The sequence below is a fragment of the Pelmatolapia mariae genome, linkage group LG14, assembly GCF_036321145.2.
Source record: "Pelmatolapia mariae isolate MD_Pm_ZW linkage group LG14, Pm_UMD_F_2, whole genome shotgun sequence".
Taxonomy (NCBI): Eukaryota; Metazoa; Chordata; class Actinopteri; order Cichliformes; family Cichlidae; genus Pelmatolapia; species Pelmatolapia mariae.
In genome coordinates this window covers 21,007,221-21,028,772 of record NC_086239.1, presented here as the reverse complement: position 1 = coordinate 21,028,772, position 21,552 = coordinate 21,007,221, and the positions used below count along the sequence as shown (strand labels likewise).

At 39.3% G+C, this 21,552-nt stretch overlaps 1 protein-coding gene across 3 annotated transcripts in view; it reads left to right on the top strand.

Moving 5' to 3' along the window:
• grik4 (glutamate receptor, ionotropic, kainate 4) overlaps window positions 1–21,552 on the top strand; it is a 342,449-nt gene that overhangs the window by 31,170 nt on the left and 289,727 nt on the right. The window contains exon 2 of one of the 3 annotated variants that reach the window (XM_063492891.1): window positions 17,896–17,960. The exons of the other annotated variants lie outside the window; for them this stretch is intronic. The gene's annotated coding sequence lies outside the window, so the exon portion shown is untranslated. The remainder of the gene's footprint in view (window positions 1–17,895; window positions 17,961–21,552) is intronic. 3 annotated transcript variants of the gene reach the window in all.

Below are 21,552 nucleotides of genomic sequence, written 5' to 3'. Positions count from 1 at the left end.
GTTTAATTATTGATCACTCAATAAACTTATCAGCAGCACAGAAGAAAAGACAGAGCAGAAAGGACAAGGACAGTGAGGCTGCTAGAACACAGTATTTTATGAGTCTGCAGTCAAAGAACAAATTAGCAAATATTTGGAAGCATTTGAGGGAAGGTTAAACATCCAACAAAGGACATGGCATGCTAGAAAATAAATACATTTGAACAATTTATTCACACGTAAGAATAAAAAAAATCACAAATGACAATAAAAGGTTAATTATTTACTTTCCATGTGGCAAAGCAATTATACCTATCATATATTAGATATTAATGGCTGTACAACAATATATAGATTATACTGAGTTAATATTTTTGTTTGTTTAAAATGTGAAATCCCATTATATTCTGTAAATAGTGATGCACTGAAGTATTTCATTTATTAAAATGGTTGGTTTTAGACATAAAAATTCTTGCCCCTGTTCGGTTTATCCTTCAAGCTCGGGTCCTCTTACCAGAGGCCTGGGAGCTTGAGGATCCTGCGCAGTATATTTGCTGTTCCTACGACTGCGCTCTGCTGGACAGAGATCTTGGATGTTGCTCCTGGGATCTGCTGGAGCCACGCGGGTAATTTGGGGGTCACTGCACCGAGTGCTCCGATTACCACTGGGACCACTATTACCTTCCCCCTCCACATCTTCTTGGGTTGTTCTCTGAACTCTTGGTACTTCTCCAGCTTCTCATGTTCCTTCTTCCTGATGTTACTGTCATTCAGCATTGGTACATCTATCACTACGGCTTCCTCTGCTTGTCCACCACTACTATGTCCGGTTGGTTAGCCATCACCATTTTGTCCGCCTGTATCTGAAAGTCATTCTCAACCACCATAGGAAGGCATCTCCTTGGTAGATCCTGGGCTTGATAGTGACTTGTGTTATAGGTGAAGTTGGCCTCTAGTGTTGTTTGCCACATCCCCATTGAGTTCGGCTCTTAGGGTCCTGGTGGTCTTGTATAGTTCTCGGTATTCCAGGATCCATGTGTGGGGCATCGAGTCATAGGCTTCCTTGTAGTCAATCCAGGCGGGGCACAGGTTGGTCAGTCTGGCCTTGCAGTCTCGGGCGAATGCTGGTGTTTCCCTTCTCTGGTATTCATGCCAAATCCTTTCTGTGCCCCTTTCATCTATTGATCCATGTGCCTGCTCATCTTACCTGCTATTATGCCTGACAGGAGCTTCCATGTGGTGTTGAGGCAAGTTATTGGCCGGTAGTTGGATAGTAGTGGTCCTATCTGGGGATCCTTGGGGATCAGGACTGTCCGGCCTTCAGTTAGCCATTCTGTGTGTCTCTTGATAATTAGCAACTGGTTCAGCTGCCAGATGCTCATGGAGTACAGTCAGCTTCCTCAGCCAGTAGGCATGAATCACGTCGAGGCCTGGTGCTGTCCAACTTTTCATATCTGAGACCCTTTCTTGGATGTCAGCCACTATGATGGTTACTGGCCCCTGTTCACGGAGGTTACTGTGGTGCTCTGTTAGATCCACTAGCCACAGAGCATTGCTGTTAGGGGTTGTGTCCTTCTTCCATATGCTCTTCCAGTATTACTCCGTCTCCACCCTTAATAGGGCTGTTCCCATACTGTTCCAAGTACACCTTGGATGGGTCTGTGGAGAACAGCTGGTTTATTCTCCTGCCTTCTATCTCTCTGGTATACCTCTTCAAGGGGCTGGCCAAGGCTGTGAGTCTTTGATTGGCAGTTTCCGAGGCCTCAGGTATGGGCAGCTTGCTATACTTCTTAGACACCATCAGTTTCAAATTGCATGTGAAAATATCCCAAATTTTATGTCTGAACTCTAATGACTTGTAAAGCTTCCGAATGGTCAAGTCCTCTTTTTTTCTTAATTCCTGGCTCTTCATCACACGTACAGAGTTGTATTAGTAATGCCATAATGAATCACTTAGGAGTGTGATTGCCTGTGGGCCTTCTGGGAAAGGTAGTGTGTGGTTGAGAGGGCATCTGGCCAAGTTGTGCTATAAAAAAGCAGACCTAATAAAGTCAGAGTTCAATATGGGTCAGGTGCTTTGTACAATTGACCCCCCCATATATCCAATTTCTCTCCTATCGAAATTTAATTCTTAAAGAATACACACAAACAGTGACATATTTAACCTTTTACATCCAAATGTACAGTATTAGGTACATGTAGGGCTTATGATAAATACACTGAATATCTTCACATAATCATTAAAGGGGGGTTATGAGGTTGTCAGCATGAAGTATGGCTCTGTCAGGTCAGCACTTCATTTGGAACATGTGCAGAGGCAAGTGTACATCCAGCATCTTTCTTTGCTTCTTCAGCTGACATCTCATTAGAAGCATGTCAGGTCCCCCCGCACAATGTTATAATGATTATACTGCAGGGATGGTGTGGTTTACCATGACGGAAGGAGAAAAAAATGGAAAGAAGCTCCTAGCTGCCTTCTTCTCGCACAGTGTGCAGTGATATTATCTCGGGGTTAATTGTAATGCCAGCGCAATAAATCAAAAGCAATGTAAAGCTCAGAAAATGGCATTTGTTAAATGAAGTTCTCAATAAAGACATATTAGTCATAACAAAGGGCTCAGTTTGAGACAAATACCTTTGAAGTGATAACCAACACTAACATAATTTTAAAAACGATTACTTCTTTTTCCTTTCACAGGTTCTTTAAAGTCATAGGCCACAAGCTTTATCCAGTCATCCGTGCTTCTTTTGTTGTATAAAGTTATATATGTGATGACTGTTGTATATGACAAAAGTGCTATTTACTGCTGTAAACCACATCTGCTGTTCATTATAGTCCTTTTTTTTATTATCTCCTGACTAAAAGCAGCTCACCTTGATCTACCTCATCCTTGCTGTTAACAGCACCTAAAACAATTAAATTCAACCTTTTTTATTGGTAGCTCTTTAGTGAACCATTATCTAATAAGCACCTGTTATCTGTTCGTTGGCAGAAAAACCCTGATGACGATTCAAGTGCCCGAGTCAGCAGGCACCAGTACTGCAGATACTAGACAAAAATGCACAGGTAGTGGTTTGTGTTTAGTCCATTCTGAGTTCTTAACTGATAAACAGATATAGCTACTAATAATCAGCTGCATTGATTATTAAACCCAAGTCATGCAAATTGCTAATGATGGCTACTTTAGAATAACTTTGCTCTTTAATCCTAACACAGTGTTCTTATGTGTTTTGGGGAGACCAATCCATGTGTGTTTTTCTATCCAGTTATGTTTTTACTGCACCGACAGTGTGTTTGGCATCACCATGCTAAAAAAGCTGCTGCCACTCAGGTGCTTTTCATATGGTATTGCACGATGGCTCAAAATCTAATGGTACTTTTCTACCTTCATCATCCATCAAAATTGACAAGATCCAACACCACTGGTTAAAACTGAGCCAATGATTTGAATGAAAATGTTTTAATTTGGATTATTCCCCCTGTAAGGTCTGATTTTCAGTTCAGTTCTTCTGCACACCTCAGCATTTCCACCTTGTTTTCCTACCTTAAAGGTTTAAGAATATTTCTGATCTCCTTCTTCAGTAAACAATAAATTGATCAGCTGAAGGGCCAGCAGCATCCCTCAGGTCCTGTGTCAGGTCTTTAACCTTGCCAATGATGTGTTTGTGTGACAGGCTTCTAGTAACGAAGCCGCTAAAGATAATTTTACATTGGTTGTGTTACGTCAGTGCAACACTGGTTCATCGGTGGAGTTAGATGCCTTATGCTTGTGTGATTCATAGGTCAGTATTAAGTTGCTTAATTAATCAAGAAAACATTGTTTTGAAACAAAAACCTGGAGAGCTACTGGTCAAGACCTTTAAAAATCAAAATGATGTCTGGCTCCTTGGAAGCAAAATATAAAGAATATAAAGACATCGCTATTCTATATAAAATATGGTAGAACTGTCCATTCGATTTATTTGCAAGACTCTACTGTGTCCTGTATACTTATACTTTATGTGCTTAGGATTTTACAAGGGTATCATGATGCAACCCTGCTCATGCTGCTAGACTGTAATGCCCTCGACAGCACTTCAGATGAATCCTCCCTGGCTACATTTTTCTGCTGATGAGCATGCTCATTCTAACAGACTTAATGTTTATGTTTCATGGACCTCTTTGTGGTGATATTTCTTACACTTTTACATTTCTGAAGGCTCCCAGCCAAACACAACACAATGACTTTAATTAGCTAGAGTCTCTGCATACAAAGATAATTGTGAATAATGTAGTTGCGGTACCCAAGGGTGATCATTTGCCTCACGCCTTGGTTTCTCCTGCGGGGGCATTTCAAACCATTTTTTCCCCCCCAGTGAAGGTTAACTGTTATAAGGACACGGCGCAGAGGTGAGAGAAGGCCGCCTGATCACATTGACCCAACGATTCATCTTGCCTTCCCCTGTGTTTTGTGAATTGGGTTTAGTTGTGCTGTAGCTTTGTTGTAAATGGGCGGACAAGGTGACCCGTGTTGTAGATCAAACTGCTGAACAACTGCTTGGGGACAGGGTCCTACCCGCCTGACTGGACATCATTTTTCTCCATTTAGCCCCATCTCACACCTGTAATAGGGTGGTCGTCCACATGAATGCTCACGGCACCGCTGGGATAGAGCCGTGTTTTCGCTCACATTGCTTTGTCATTAACAAGAGTCAACAGGTTTACGTCACTTCTGTGCTAGCTTGAAAGGAGCCTAACTACCAGTTGTTGTTTTTCGTTTAGACTCATTTCTTTTTGTTTTTTAAAATCTTATTCTTTTACCTTTGAATTGAAATCTGCTTAATAAAAGAAGATCATTGAGAATTGACAGCTTTGCCTCAGCTGTGAAATCCATCATGTAGAAAAATAAAAATAATCTCAACCTTATGAAAGCTCTTGTGACTGAGGTTTCCATTTTAACGAGAATCTTGGTGTTTCTGCAGACACATTGACATTTTCTTTGCTGTGTCTAGGTAAGGAAAGGTGTTATGGTTATTGTTAAGGATGGCTTATGTGTGTTGATAGAATGAAGGTATATTTACAGTGGTTTAAAGATTCATGAGTTCATTGTGGACCATGAGAATAAAAACTAAGCACTGTGCTGGCCAGGGAATGTAAATATCACAGTTTGAACATAATAATGCACAACAAGATACTCATTTGATAGCCAAAACTGCAGTTTCTCTCCAAGCAGAGTGCCTGAACTATTCACCAGAATGAAGAACGTGACATGGCTCAAATATCAGTGCCTGAAAACAACACCAAAATAGACTCTCTTGTTACAGTCTTGGAAAAAACCCCACAGTCAATGCTATATTTCAATGAATGTATACGTATACTGACTCATTGTCAGTATACGTCGTTGTGCAGAAAAAACAAACAAACTTTGGTACCTAACTAATCTAATCTTGCACCATTCATAAAGATGCCTAAAAGAGTAGCTCATTTGCATGGGATGTGCTTGTATTTTGATTACACAAGTGGTAAAATGATGAGTTGGGGGGGACAAAAATCACATTTAAATGAATGTTTGAGGCTAGAATGCAACAGAGCATAAAAAGGCTCCAAAAACATTAATGCATTTTTTAAATTTAAAATGTAAATAATAACAGTGAACAATGATATATATTATCTGTGTATGAAAAATGAGCGTGTGCCTGTCTGTGGCTAAACCGTTGTGTATTCTGTATGTGCCATTTACTGTCCCTCAGATTGTGGCATGTTAATATATACCAGGGAGCAAGATGTGCTCTCTCTCCTTCTCAAAGAAACATTTCTAACTTTCAGAGTGCATAAAAATCCAAGTGTTTGACCTTCATAAAGCTAATGTTCATTATCTATCTGACCCTTACCTGTTGAACAGTGACCACATGTTCTGTTTTCTTTTAGCTGGAATTTTTTGGTGTGTGTCATCCTTTTCTGACTGCCAATTTGTGGTCATTGAGCTTGTTATCGTTGAGGATCTTTTTCTGCTTTTTTATCTCTGACAGTGGAGTGATATTCTGCCAATTCAGAATGTCTTTTAGGGTAAAATAACATTCCAGTAAGCTTTTGCTGTTAGTTTCTTCTCTCTTTTCAAATAGGCTTCTGTTGTTTGTATTAATTAAGTTTGCTGTGTTTCGTGTTTGGACAGAGGGATGTTGTGTGACTGACTGCAGTGTGTCTGAAAGGGGCAGTTAGTCTTTTCTGGGCTCAGCACTTGGGGCAGATGGCTTTGGGATGAAGGGTGCCCGGGGGAAGCTGGATATAAGGTGATTAAAAAATTTGAGTGCTCTCTTTTGAAAGTGAATTGTCTGACTAATTTTTCCCAGCATACTTTTGATCATGCTTTTTGGTTTTGTGCTACATCGGCCAGCATGTAAAAAAAAATCCTGCTTGGAGTTTTGTCCAAAAAGGTGACTAAGTGGATGTCTTACTTTACTCTGCAATGGACTGGAGGACACTGCTCAACATTTAAGCCATAGTTTAACTGGGATTTTGAAGTGCAAACTTTTATCTTTATTTCCTTTAAAGTTCATTTAGCTTTTGGTCAATTTAGTAATATATTTAAACACATGCTTTTATAATTACACAAATAGAGATAAAATCCAGTGTTCAATCACCTTATTGTTTATGGTAAACTGTTGTTAATAAAGGTGAAAACACATACATTTTAAGTGGATTAAGTCTAAAGAGATCATGAACAAACTGCACCTCTGTCTTTTATCATACAAGAACAACCCTTACTTGTATAATCTGAAATGGAGTTTAAAAAATTTTTTCCCCAGCTCTTCCAACTGGTTAAAGGAGTTGGCTAAATCCAACCGTTTATTTATTTGTAACTCTTTTACCTGGATACTTGACTGAGGTGCATGGCCACTTTGATTCACGAGTGTCCTGCTAGCATAGGGGTTGCTGAACTCCAGGCCCCAAGGGTCAGTGTCCTCCAGGTTTTAGATGTGTCCTTGATCCAACACAGCTGATTTAAATGGCTAAATTACCTCAACATTTCTTGAAGTTCTCCAGAGGCAAAGGAACTAATCATTTGATTCAGGTGTGATGACCCAGGGTGAGATCTAAAACCTGCAGGACACCGAGCCTTGAGGCCTTGAGTTCCCAACCGCTGTGCTAACAGCTGGAGCCAAGCTACCCATCTGCCAGAATTCATCCTACTTCGAACACAAATCACAACAATTGTGTCAAGGCACATTTCTGAAGTCCTGTTTGAATCCTCAAGATGAGCATTTCTGTTGTCGCCATCTTGTTTGCCAAAAAACGGACGTAATGTGGAGGCGTGGGTCTGACTGTGAATCTACATACTCACTGGCTAATTCTATAGGACTGGAAATGTTTTTGCAATCAGAGGTATCACCATCTTATGGCTGTCAGAGAGAACAGAGGTTTTAAGGCACTTCCACTTTGGCTCCATTTTTGTATCCCAGAAACTTCGTCCATGTTTTATGCTGCCAGAGTCTTTAAACTAGTCTTTTCTGTTTTTTTAAAAGGATTATCTTATTGTTATTCTGCTGGCTCGGAGCATCCATAAAAGTTTGTGCATCAGTTTTGGTAAATGTGTTTCTGGTGTTTTATTAGTTAATTAGCTGGTATGTGTGCCTTTATGTGTTGCACTAGTACAGTTTGTGAATGTAGCTTGCTAATCAAGCTAGCTAGTGTTAGCTAATAAATTACCACGACATTACATTGATCCATATTAAAAACTGTCTGACTCAAAAAAAATCAGCACGGCCACCAAGACTAATAAGTTTCCAGATATGGAGTCTAAAATCAGCGTTGGGGTCTTTACTCAAGAAAAGTAATGTGTTACTTCAGGCCTCAAGGGCCGGTGTCCTGCACGTTTTAGATGTGTCCTTGATCCAACACAGCTGATTTAGATGGCTACCTCCTCAACATGTCTTGAAGTTCTCTACACTTCTTTTAAAACTTTTGGAACTTTTGTTTATGATCCTTGATAAAAATGCTAGGGAGCTGTTATATGATTGATCTTTGTTGGCTTCCTCATTGCTGTGTAACAAAAGAGGCAAGTGTTGAGAGAAATATCCTTTACATGAATCTTTCAGTAAAACGTCAGTGATTTGTCGACCAGATTTGATGTCAAGAGTCATGTAAAATCATACAGCATTGTATGTTTGCGGTAATATTTCTAACTTGTTTATATAATTCAGCCACCTTGACAAAGAACTAGCTCCCATAAATAGATAGCAATATCTGTCTGCCAGGTAGTGACCTAGAGTCACTACCTGGCAGAAGGATATTGCTACTTTGCTATCTCGATGTGAAATCCTATATTTTTGGCCTTAAGTAATACAAACAAAAAGTGAACCAGTGCTCTTTATCCAAGTGCGTCTGTATGTTTTAGACATGCTCAGAGCCTCCTTGTTAGCTTGCTAGTCCAGGGCATGTGCCTGTGCTTGCAAGAGTATTGATTGAATTGACAATGTAGCCAGAGTTCCATTAAGACACATCATGCATTCACTCTGGATGAAATATAGAGGAGGAATGACCTATGCTTGAATAGCCTGCATGTGTAGGTGGGAGCAGTGGAGTTGAGGTGAGGGGGTTACATGTTTATGTACACACTCATTTGCTCGCTATCTGCAACTTAAAAGAACATAGACGACAACAAATGTGGCATAAGTGTGTAGAAACCCCCCACATTGCCAAGGCCCTCCACTTGAGTGACATCTCTTAGTGATTGCCATACATGCTCCATCAACGGATCAAAGAGAGTTGCTCTGCTATTCAACTCAAAGAGACTGACTTGGTGTTGTGTGCTAGATGATGATAATTGAAACTGCTCCTCTCGTCACTCCAACTTAGTTACTCTTCTTGTTTTTTCTCATCCATTAACACTTCTCTTCTTCTCTCTGTTGCTCCAACCCCCTGCTACCACTATCTCCTCACCCTTCTCCTCTCCCCTCTTGGCCTTTTTTTTCCCCCTCAGTGAGTTTCTCTTCATTCACCGCTTCTGTCTGCCCCCACCCGAGCTTTCCATGTTTTTTGGCTCCCATCTCAGAGCAGAATGTCAATGGTTATTGGAAGACTGTGTTTAGGATTCACACAGTGTGCTGGCATAAGCTTATAAGAGTAATTAGATCTTCACTTGCCGTTGTTCTTCACTTAAAATGGAGGCTATCGTTTTTGTCTCTTCTCCTCCCCGATCATTTGACATTCTGACGTCTGCATGGGAACAAAGGGAAACAAAAGAAAGCCAAAGAGGGAGGTTTGCAGACAGAGAAAGAAACAGAGGGCACAGTGAGGGGAACGAGACCAATGAAGGGAGCAGAGCACAGAAGTTGACCGGATTAAAATAAAATGGAAGTTTCTTTGCTTCTGATTTACTTTACACACAATGTAAAGTAGACAAATAGGATCACTAGTGTGTAGACAAGGTCTGCTGGAGATACATAGCATGTCAACATCATATATACAGCATGTTTGTCTGCACGTGCAAACACAGGCTGTCCCTTCTTATGAGAATACTGATGCAAACACATAACATACAAGTGTGCATACTATTCAAATGCATGTACACAGAAATATGACAAACCCTTTATTCCCTGTTCAAATGTGGTCTGATGAGTGTGTCATGTCCTTGTCAGTGTCTCTTCTCATCAACAAGACTTCACTTCAACTTCGAGCTTTTCTACACTAGCAGAATTCTAATCCTAAAGTGTTGCTGGATCACGTTTGGCAAACAGACAGGCAAAGCGCAGCTTATGGCTCAAGGGGCTCAGAGTAAATTTGAAATCTGTCTGCCTTTTTCGGCTTTGATAACATAGGCTTTGATAGACCAACTGCATTTATCCAAGCAAGCGTAAGTGATCAAAATAACTTTTTTTGGCCACATCTAGTTTGGTCAATTTAGTTAATTAATCTTAATCTTTTTAAGGTATGCTGTAAATACGTCTAGCTTTAAGACAAGTCAGTTAGTTTTCAATGGATAAAAGGAAAACATTTGTTTTAAATTGATCATTCACTTTTCAGTCACAGTCACCAATCAGAGGTCTTTAGTCACCAACACAACACTGCTTGGATTAGACATCCCTACTATAAATTTAGCAATATATGAAGTAAGTTTTAAGTGATGCCCTTGATTCACGAGTTGTTTGTGTCCCATTTCAGCTGGCTTCTTAGCAGAATAGACTATCTTTCTTCTAGAGTTCACCAGGAAATGTCTCTTCAAATCTTATCTTCAGAATGCCAGGACTGTGGGTCATGGGTGTTTGGATATTTTTATACCTCAAAAGCACCATAATAACTGCAAGACCACAGAAGAAGACTTGATGTCTCTTAACAAGGAAGAAAATCAAAATGCATGTTTTTAAATCTGCATCGGTACAAAGAAAATATGAAGGGAACATTTTTTTTTTTTTTTGGTTTCAAGACTCAGAGCTGAAAAATAGGACAGTTTCTTCTGGAAACTGAAGGTTCTGAGTTCAGGCTGGGGTCTTTCTGTGTGGAGTTTGCATGTTCTTCCCGTGTTTGTGTGGGTTCTCTCCGGGTACTCCGACTTCCTCTCACATTCTAAAGACATGTTAGTGGGGTTAGGTTAATAGGTGACTCTAAATTGCCCATAGGTGTGAATGTGAGTGCGAATGGTTGTCTGTGTCTATATGTTAGCCCTGTGACAGACTGGTGACCTGTTAAGGGTGTACCCTGCCTCTTGACCCAAGACAGCTGGGATAGGCTCCAGCCCCCTGAGCCGAAATACAACAAGGCTTTTATTCATAGACTTTGCTGATCTATTAGGATCTGTTCTTTTTAAATATGACTGTGTTCTTATTACTGGTGATTTTAATATTCATATCTGTTGCAAGGATGATCCATTAGCCAAAGACTTTCTTGCTCTGACTCCCTTAACCTTGTTCAGTGGGTAAATGAACTAACCCACTTTAAAGGCCATACCCTTGATCTGTTTTTTTCATATGGCCTGGACATTTGTATTAAGGACATTGACAATGTTGTGATCTCTGACCACTTCCCAGTTATTTTTGATGTTGATTTATGCAATACAGAACTGCACCCTGAGGTATTAATTCTGAAACTGTGGCAAATTTTTCTGTGGCCTTCCTTAATTCTGCACCCACTATTATTGATTGTCCCACACCTCATACAGTTGGTGACTTTGCTAATTCTTTGCTATCCACATGCTCCTCTATCCTTGACGTTGTAGCACCTATTAAATGAAATGTCCTAGAACCCATTCCCAGCGTTGGTTAAACGACTCTACACGTGCCCTACGACGTGTGTGTCACTGAGCTGAGAGGAGGTGGAAAAAAGATAAGCTCCAGGTATCCTTTGATATCTTACGTACCAGCCGCCTGAAGTTTCAAAATGCTGCTAAAATGACTAAAGCGGCTTTCTTTTCTGAAATTATTGAGACTAATGGCCATAATCCTCGAACGCTGTTTAAAATCTTTAATTCAGTGGTCAATCCCTGTCATGAAATGCCGACGGTGTCTTCTCCGCCTCTCTGCGAACAATTTTTAAATTACTTCACAGATAAAATTTTATCTCTCAAGTCTTCACACCCTTTAGTTGTGAGCCCTGCTTTCACCCCTGGATGTTTATCAACTTTTCATCAGTTTGAGCCGGTGTCACTCCCTGCCCTTAAGCAAATAGTTGAACACCTGAAAAATACAAATTCTGTATATGACATTCTCCCATCACGCATTATCATGGATGGTTTTGATGCAATTGGGCTCAGTATTTTAACTATAATGAATTCATCATTGCTTTCCGGCCATGTTCCGTCAGCCTTTAAACATGCTGTAGTGCAGCTTGTTCTCAAAAAAAGGAGCCTCGATCATAATGACTTTGTGAACTACAGGCCGATTTCCAAACTGCCGTTCCTGTCCAAAATCTTGGAGAAGATAGGCCTGGAGTTGCGAGAGAACTATCTGGATACGAACAACATCAGTGATAAATTTCAGTCTGGCTTTAAACCACGTCATAGCACTGAAACAGCTCTGCTGAGAGTCCTTAATGATCTTCTCCTAATTGCCGATTCAGGTCATTCTGCGGTCTTAGTCTTATTGGACTTGTCCTCAGCCTTTGATATGGTGGACCATAATATTCTACTAACAAGGTTAGAACATACAGTGGGCATTAGAGGTGACGCCCTTAACTGGTTTAAATCATATCTTTCGAACAGGTCCTCCTCTGTCACTCTGGGTACCTATTCTTCCTCTGCTGCATCCTTCTGCTGTGGTGTGCCTCAAGGCTCTGTGTTGGGCCCAATGTTATTCTCACTGTCTATGCTACCTCTAGGCTTAATCTTTGAAAAATACAATATGTAATTTCATTGCTATGCTGATGTTATACAAATTTACTTCCAGCTAACTGATGATGTTGCTCTGTCACTGCACTTCCTAGAATGCATGAGAGAAATCAAAAAATAGCTTTTGGGCGCCTCTCTTATCTTAAATGAAAAGAAAAACGAAATTGTGGTGTTTGACAGTCATATCCCCCGGGGCCAACTAGTTGATATCTTTGGATCCCTCGCCACTTTACTCTCTGACACTGTTAGTAATCTAGGTGTGCTGCTGGATAGCTCTTTCAAATTTGACAAACAAGTGTCCTCTGTAGTCAAATCTAGCTTCTACCAATTGCGTCTTATTTCGAAGGCTAAGCATTAGGTACCACATAAGGATCTTGAGAACCTTATTCATGCCTTTGTGACCTCTAGACTGGATTACTGTAATTCCCTTTACTTTGGTCTCCATGCTGCTCTTCTCCATAGATTACAGCTTGTCCAAAATGCCACGGCACGCCTTTTGACTGGAACCGGAAGTTTTGCCTCTATCACCCCTGTCCTTGCTGATTTGCACTGGCTTCCCATCAAATACTGCATCAAATTTAAAATATTGCTGCTTACCTTCAAAATTATAAATAGTACAGCACCTAGTTATCTCGTCGAACTTCTTAGACCATACACCCCTGGGGGAGCCCTCAGATCATCAGCCCAATTACTCTTGGTTCAGCCTAGATCTCGGCTTAAAACCAGAGTTGCCCAGGCGTTTGCCCTGGTTACACCTAACCTGTGGAACAACCTTCCCATTGCTATTCGCGTGTCTGACTCCATCCAATCATTTAAATCACGATTAAAAAAATCACTTATTTAACCTTGCTTTCCCAGTTAGTTAATGCCTGTATTTTATACTTAATTCCATTTTTATCTTTCTACATATGTTCGTCTCGTTAAAACCTGTGTGTTTTTAGCAAGTTTGATTTGATATTCACTTTTATTATTGTGTAATTAGTGCCACTGACCTGTTAGCAAATTCAGTACTTTGTTAATGGTCTTAAATTTTAATGTTTTAACCTGCTGTTTTATTGTGAAGCACTTCGGTATACCGTTTTAAATTTGCTATATAAATAAAGTTGTATTGTATTGTATTGTATTGTATTGTATTGCAGATATTTAATGTTACAAGTTAACATTCCTCTATGTAGTTTTCTTACAACATGACACAGTATTCGGGATCAGTCCAGTAATATACAATATTTTAAAGTTTGCAGAAAAAAATAGATGTTCAATGCTATGTTTTTACAGACCTGTTGGATCTATTGTTAATTTTTAAAAAATAATTTGCTTCCTTCCTAGATATTGAAAAGTTATAAGAATATAATTAAATAAGCTGCAAAAGAAATACACTGCTGCAGTCACGTAGCTTCAGCACAATCAAATACATTTATTGCGTGGAATTGCCAAGATGCCACTGAAATAGTTGTAATGCTAACTCAATATTTAAAAATACAATAAAGACCTCACCTGTATAGAACCAGTTAAACCTTTATTTTTTTGTCCTTTATGATGAAAAGGATGACATTTGAGTGATGCACTAAAAGCATGATTATAGTTTTGCCCTTCAGAGAGAATTAGTCATCAGTGATGGGGGAATACAGGAGAGGTCAATACTGCTTGTTCTCATCCTCAAGACAAGAAAAATGATTGATGTTGAAATCCTAATCTGGCTGAGTAGATGCTGAACCACTTTGGGCCTGCAGTCCAGTCAACATGTTGGCTCAGTCCTAGTGGCTGTAATGTATGTTTATGTGTATGTATACAGTATAGAGATTATATAGAGTTTTGTGATAGTACAGAACACTACTCTTTTTTTTTTCTTTGCCAGTAAAATCGGGCTATAATTAGTATTAAAAAGATGTTGACCACATTCGGGCAGGCTAAACATTATTTTATTGTTAAATTGTTGATTAAATCCATTTACTTTTATATTTACACCAAGTAAAAAAATGTGTCTATGAAATGTTTTGCCTGTGACTGAGATAAACCCATTAGATATAGATCCAAGTGTTCCAGTTTCTGTTTTCCAACAAATGATTCATCACAATATCATAGTAATTGTGATTAAAAAAAAATCTATTGCACATGCATATTAAATGCACAAGTGCATGCAAATCTGGCTAATTATGATATAATACCAGTATAGAAAGGTCCTGAGGCACAACAATGCAACAGATACTATTCAAAGACAAAATCAAATTATTGCAGTTTTTTCAGTGTATTATTTTGAATTCCATTCTCCTACATGTGACATATATCTTTTTACACCACATAAACCTGTGTGTTGAAATTCACCCTTTTTAAATATTACCTGAACTTACATCTGAAATATTTTGTAAAATAAAAATGGACCTGCAGTTTTTTACAGTGTTGTTTTTGGATGTGGTTGATGCCTGTCCAGTTTCAAATTTTCACATATTGGGCAGACTTTTCAAAGTAACTTTGCCTTGCCCACACTTGCTGCACATTTGCAAGCTATTTATCAACCTATCTCCACCCCAGCTCCGTTATTATGGTGTGTCTGATATAATCAGTGTCATATTTGCTGTCTTGCTGCTCTCCCCCATGCTTTCTATATATGCACATGGAAGGATGGGGATGTACCAGAATAGAACCATATCACAAATTATAAATTTCTGGAGCTGGAAATAGCAGTCTTCTCTAATTATGGTGGCCTTGACTGAAATGGTGTCATTGTTTTAAGTTGTGCCACTTGCCGCCACTTACTTATACTGCTGTATTATTGTATAAAGCACTCACTTCCATACATTGTGATTTGTTTTATGCAGTTCCTTATTCTTCCCATCAGTTATGTGTAGCACCTATCACTAATCATCCACTCAGTCTTCCCAGTATATACTGTATACTCCCTGCTGTTTCTTCATCAGTAAACAGATTGTCTTGGTACTTTCTGCAGTCAAGCGTTACACCCGTTCAAGTTTGAATTTCTTGTGTTTTCTTTTTATCACTTAAGATATTTCCCTGTGTATTCTAGTTTGCTCATGTGTCAAGTAATTTCTCCTTGGCTTATGAACAGTTTTTGGTTTTTACCTCTGCGCCCTGGCTAAGTTGTTTGCCATGGTGACTGGCCTTCTGGCTCTGTTAATAAAGACTTTGATTTCAGACCTCATTCCCAGCAATTGGGTTCTGCATCTTGAACTACTGTATCACAAATAGTCTTACACTGAGATTTTAACAGCATGGTTTGGCTTTTTGGTTGCTTTTATTATTGTAAACTCTAGAACTGTTATTTTTCTTTTCGCTATTTTAATTAGGGCTGCCCTCTGAGAGTGGATGCATTAGTTGAAGACCCATTACACCATTCAGATTTTTATGCCACTTAGCCTCATTTCTCTGCCTTCCTCCGCCTGTAATCCAGACGGTGCCGTCAACATGCCACAATGACTGATTTACATCTTATATAAAGTAAGTTGCCATGAACACTATTGTCCTGATGACGATTGTAATAATATGCTATATACTCACTGGCCAGGTAAAGATTGGTAGTACCCATTTTACCTTTATAAATGCTTTAATTTTTCATGGTGTAGATTCAGCTAGGTGGTGGAAACATTATACAGGGATATTGACATTATAGCATCGCACTGTGCTGTAGATTTATCCATCAATGATGCAAATCTCCTTTTCCACCACATCCCAAAGTTGCTCTATTGGATTGCATTATGGTGACTGTGGAGGCCATTTGAGTGCAGTGAACTCATTGTCATGTTCAAGAAAGTAGTTTGAGATAATGTGATATTTGTGGCATTGTTATCCTGCTGGAAGCAGCTGTTAGAAGACGGATACACTATGGTCATAAAGGGATGAACATGCAACAATACTCAGGAGGGATGGAGCCATGCTTTCTTGTTGTTTGTGCCAAGTTCTGACCATACCGTCCAAATGTTAAAGAAGAAATCGAGACATTTTCCTAGTCTTCCATTATGTAGAGTACAGACAAATATTACACCTGCTGAATGTTATATTTAAATAAGAAAATGATAGCTCTAAAGCAAGGATGTCTCATGTTTCTCTGTCTGTGTCTCTACCTCGCTTGCTTGCACATCAAGTGAGGAGTTATTTTATGAGCATGTAGCAGCAGCCACTAGACTGCTTCATGAGTACTTAGTGTAATAAGCCATAAACTATGCAAATTTGTCTAAATTTCAGTGTAACAGCTCTTATGTACTCTTTCTGCCTCCTCCCTATCACTTCTGAGGTGGTCTGAACAGTAAAGGTTACAAGCTAATGAGTCAGCCTAAAAAGTAATCGCACAGCAGCAACACAGCAGCAATTTAAACTTTGGAAGAACATTAAAAAAGAGATGAAAACTCGATGAGGAAGAATTTGCATCTTCTCTAACAACAATAAATGTAAACAACTACTTCAAATAGGAAAATTGCATATACTTGAGAATTTTCAGTGTTTTCAAATCCCACAATGCAGTTAACTATATTCAGTTGTTTCATATTTTAAATCTTAAAATGTCTGACACTAATGCAAACTCTATAGCTGTACAGTGTGTATCAAGTCAAAAAGCATGATGACATGGGGTTTGCTTATAGGCCAAGTCTACTCCACAAACTGGAAGCGCTTTGAATTGTATACATGCTGGAGCATCAGTTAAAAGGAAAAAGACACAGGGGATCTGTTTCAAATCTTGTTCCCTCTTTTTGGAATTGCTAACACCAGCCTCTGCATGTGAAACACTATTGAACTGAATTCATTTCAGATTTAAAAAGCCTTAATTTGATCCTGTTGAAACCTAAAGAAAGCCTTCTAGGAAAGGGAATGAACATTCAAACTATCGGAGTGAACGGTCCATCTAATTCAGCTGGGGAAAAAAAGCAATTTGGTGGCAACCCTAATTTTCAACCAACTGCTTTATGGTTTCTTTTGTACCTCACTTTAAAAAGCAGGTCTTAAGAAGTGCATCATACAGAAACTTCATTATAATATTAATGACTGCATGCAGCTATAATAACTCTGTGTTACATGAAAGGTCTCTTTGATTTTGAGAAAACAAACAATCCATTAGCTGTTTCAGCGGCCTGAGTGCTCTGTGACCGATTAGCTGGACTTTCTCCCTTCCACTTCAGTCCAGCAGAGCACTTGTTCTTCCCCATCCTTCTCTAACGTGTCTTCCCCTTGCCATCCCTCGCTACTCAATGACTCAATTAGCCATTTTCAGAGCTCTGGGTATCAACACATGTCCCTCATAGTTAGATCAGCCGCAAATCCCAGATTTTCATTAAAGATAAGTATATATATAGTTCTGCTGCATTTAGTCCTTCATATAAAGTCTGACTTAATCTGAGGAGCACAATGATCACAAACTGAAAACACATGTCTGATAGAGAGAGAAAAAGAGAGCTGAAATGAGCATTTCACGAAGGTTCCAGGCTGCTGCTTCTAATCCCCCACAGTCGGCGCTGCCAATCGACGTAGCCCAGCTAGCTGCTGCTGATGGGGCTTGATGTGAATGTGGTGGGAGTGACGGTACACTCCCATCAAGAGGCAGAAGCAGCAGCAGCCAGTGATTAATCCTCATGCTGCAGCCACTAATGATTTATTTATTTGGAAATTACAGAGCCCTGGGAGTGCTGGGCACGATTGATAACGAAACCCAAGAGCGAGGGTGGGGACGAAGGGGAGGTAGGCTCAGATATTTACCACTTCCTCCCACCTCAGTGCTTGTCAGTTCCTGTGTCTACTTATAAAATATACAGACTATGTGTGTGTGTGTATGTGAATCCATACACAGGGGGGCCTCAAGAGGCTAATTCTCAAATTGACATCAGGGAAGATTTTCCAGAAGAACACTTTTTTCAGATGCTAAACGTTGCATGGGGCTTTTCTGCTGTAGGCAGGAGTTTAGCAGCGGCACAAGATTCCTGCTGTGAAGATATTGATGTTTGATCGCAGGGTGTCTTGCTCTAAAAGTGGGTGTAGATGTTTTGTGCAAGACAGGCAATTAATACATTATTTTCATCTTTGTCTAATGCTGAAATTGAAGTGTTTATGCAGTAGTTAGACAGCAGTTTATTTACATCTGCCTGCTGTCTTTGTCTGACAAAGAATGTGGCTTTAGAGCCCGGGGTGGCAGATTCTGTGGAGACTTATTGTTACACAGACTCTTTTCATCCATGAAAGCTCATACAGCTCAAATTCAAGCTAAATGAAGTTAGTTTTAAATATTGTATACTATACTGACATGATGCTTACTGAAGCGATTGTTCTATGGTACGTTGTTATAGCATAGTATGTGACTATGTGAACTAGGACATGGGTGATGATGAGCTTTTTGTCATTGTGCTAAAAGCTCCAGTCTGTAAATCACCACCATGAAGCTCTGCTAACATGATTTATTTTAGCTCATTAACGTTAATTGAAGTTGCTTTCCTCTTCTCACTGAACTTTACGTAAGCACTGTTGAGATGAACTCTTGAGAATACTGTTGGACTCGGATTATCATGAACAAAATTATTGTGGTTGTCGTTATTGTTGCAGTATTGTTGAAATATTGTGCAAATGTTCAAAAAGCAGTGTTGCACACACGGCACCAACTTGTACACACTCACATCTGAGTAAAACTGATAATTTACAGGCTTAGCACCTGGAGCCATAAATTCCCAGCCAAGTTTGATACCAAGGCTTATTTTAAAAGTCATTAAATTCTCTCTCTAACACACACGCACGCACGCGCGCGCACACACACACACACACACCCTCCTGTGTAGCATTTCAGTATATCAAATGACCGCAAATGAGCCTTAAAAAGACTGTGACAGTAATGGCATTAAGCCCAACAAGTGACATAAACACAGGTGTTTCATATAGGAGTCTACAGAGTTCTCTTGCTGGAACACTTGACAACCCCCAGTGATTTTAATCTAAGCTGTCCAATGTGTTATCATTAGCATTTAGTGAACAGAGTTTGCAGACACAACATACACTGCAGAAAATCAATAACTAGAGCAGGAGAATCAAACTCATTTTACTTTGTGGGCCATATACAGTCTAAGTTGTTCTGTAGTGTATCAGAAAGATACAATCCAATAATTGAAATGCCTAATAAGCCCTTCCCACCAGGAAAGAAAAGGAAAGCACACTTTGTTTCTCTTTCTTTTAATGTAAATAAGTTTAAGTATACATTTAATAAACCACCCATTTATAAAACTAGGGATGAACACCCTGAGAAAAATAAGTGTAATTTCAATAATGTGTCTTATTGAGAAATTCTACTGAAACCAGTCAGGGTGGCTCTTTGGGATTACACTCTCAGAAACAAATTACCATTACAGAAAATGAAGAAGCGGCTCATTACTCTGACTTCTGTTAATTCACAAAAAGCGTCCCGTGTTATTTACTGTGGATACACTGTGAAAAATCAGAGCATTTTATAGTAAATAGGGGGAAAAAAAGCAGGAAAGATTTGTTTTTGTTTTTTTTTAATCTTCTGTCACATAAATAACAAACAAGCAAAACCCACCTCCCAAAACCTAAATTTCATTTTCTGTGAATTATTGGTTTATCTTTTGGAGTAGTAAGCCAAGCTGGCTAATTTCTTAGTCAGTAATGCATTAAATTTAGAAACCAGACAAATTTATGCTCTTGTTCATTGCAATTTTCACCTTTTCCTAAACTATCAGGTGGGTCAGATTGCATATGTTGGACACTCCTGGTATAGAGGAACTGCAATAATTTACCTTTACATTACTGAAAACCCATCATTTGTTAGGAATAGGAGGAAAAAACAGAAAATTATTCCCCTTTTATCAGGTATTTTGTATTATTATGGTGCATCATTGTGAGCTTTGTACAGTTTTTTGGAAGCCAAGGAATAATTCTAACTAAGCATATTTTTCTTAAGAGATGGCTATGTATGTGTTACATAGAGGAGTGTCATACTGAACTTTGAAAACTTCAAGCTTTAATCCGATTACAACGATTTCTCCTCACCACAAATATGCACACTGTAGCTGAGTTGCCTTTCTGACCATCTGGGCGTAACTGGTGTCTTTATGCACAGTTTTTACTGCAAGCTTAATCTGCAATTATAGCAATATAAATAAAACAACATTAAAATGAATACAGTAAATCTTGCCTGTGACGGATCACGACCTTGTAAAAAGCGGATGCCTTTGCTAAGAACGGACACGGGCATGCATGTTTATGTCCGGGCTGTTGCCACTTTATATAGCTGTGCTAAACTCCATATTTCAAAAGATATTTTAACCAACACAAGTAAAGTATTAATATTAATGTGAGAAATTAAACGCACATGAAGGCACTCACCTCTAAGTCCATTTTGTGATTCTTATGTATTGAATGCTAGTTGATATCTACCCAGTATGACAAAACTGCATGTCATTGTATTTGAAACATTTTTATCAGTATTGCAATATGCAAGAGATTTGTATGTGTGTGTGTGTGTGTGTGTGTGTGTGTGTGTGTGTGTGTGTGTGTGTGTGTGTGTGTGTGTGTGTGTGTGTGTTTTAATAGCAAAGTCTTAATTGTATCTCATATGTTTTCTCATAAGAAGCACATTCTGGTGAGGCAATTTTGCAGATTGTAATTAGGCCTCGGGTTGAATATGAGTGGATCTTTTAGCCCACTGGCGATTGCAACAGACTGAATAGGGCTAAACAGAACAGATGCCCCCTATGGCAATGTGACTCAGTTTGATTAATCCAGGGGCTTTGCTCATTCAAAAACACAGAGGAAAAATGTCTCCCTTTACCACTGCATCATGCTTTCTGTCTATTTTCATACTCTCCGTCTATTGTTCCCTCTTCTCTTTCCAAGAATCTGCATTATTGCCCTGCTTTGAATTCTCCCATCGTCCTCCCACTCATCTTGTTCTGTATCTCTTTCTCATCACCCAACTCTCTTTCCCCCATTCACGCGTCTTGTCTTCATTACTTTTCAAATACTCTGCACAAGAGATGAATGTATATCTCAGGATCAAGGTGCTTTTTCCTCCTTATGGGTTTTTATTTTTGTTTTTATTTTTTGTCACCGTACCAGTCATTAGTTTGTAATCTGCTCAATAAAAAACGTAAAAGCTCCTTTAATTAGAAGCATCATGAGCGAGCTGTAGCGCTTTCAGTCTGAGCCCGGTCAGTTTCTCGGTCCGCACCTTCTAATTGGACTCTCTACCTAACTTGTCTCTGGTTTTGTAAGTTTCCAAGGCAGACAGCAATTCTGAAAGCAGTTTCAATCAAGTCGGCTTAGCTGGTTGCAT